This window comes from Myotis davidii, unplaced genomic scaffold (genome assembly GCF_000327345.1).
Source record: "Myotis davidii unplaced genomic scaffold, ASM32734v1 scaffold272, whole genome shotgun sequence".
NCBI lineage: Eukaryota > Metazoa > Chordata > Mammalia > Chiroptera > Vespertilionidae > Myotis > Myotis davidii.
The window spans coordinates 250,971-251,462 of NW_006283634.1; the positions used below are offsets into that span (position 1 = coordinate 250,971).

Consider the following 492-nt stretch of genomic DNA (forward strand, 5'->3'; position numbering starts at 1 on the left):
AAAGCTCACATGCGGGCTCCCGGGGGCGAGCAGCGCTGGGTGAAGTCCCTGCCTGATTTTATTTTATTTTTTTTTCTGCCTGATTTTACAGTGCTGAGGGCAGTGGCAGGCTGTAACGGGGCAGAAGACAGCTGCCTGCCTCGCACTACTTGAGGCTCCAGCACCCGAGTGTTACTCACCCGCTTTGCACGGGGCTGGGTGTTTTCCATCATTTGAGTGAAGCCGTGCGGACGGTTTTGACCTTTCAGACCAGCGTCACCTTTGTACCCTCGCGTCCCACTCCACGCGGAGGAGCTCCCCTGGCCCAGTGCTGCGCGCAGGGTGGGTCCTGCCGGATTCCTCCTGGGTTTGAGGCCTGAGCAAGTCCCCCCGCCCCCCCTCCCAGACTCAATGTCCCCTTGGCCGCAGGCCCGATGACCAGCCTCCTCCTCTGCGTGGCACTTCCCCGCGCAGCCACCCACTCTGCGCAGGCGCTGCCTCCTCCCGTTCCCT

The 492-nt window shown here is 62.4% G+C and overlaps 1 protein-coding gene across 1 annotated transcript in view; it reads right to left on the reverse strand.

Moving 5' to 3' along the window:
* CNGB3 (cyclic nucleotide gated channel beta 3) overlaps window positions 1-492 on the reverse strand; it is a 108,604-nt gene that overhangs the window by 50,558 nt on the left and 57,554 nt on the right. The window lies entirely within an intron of this gene.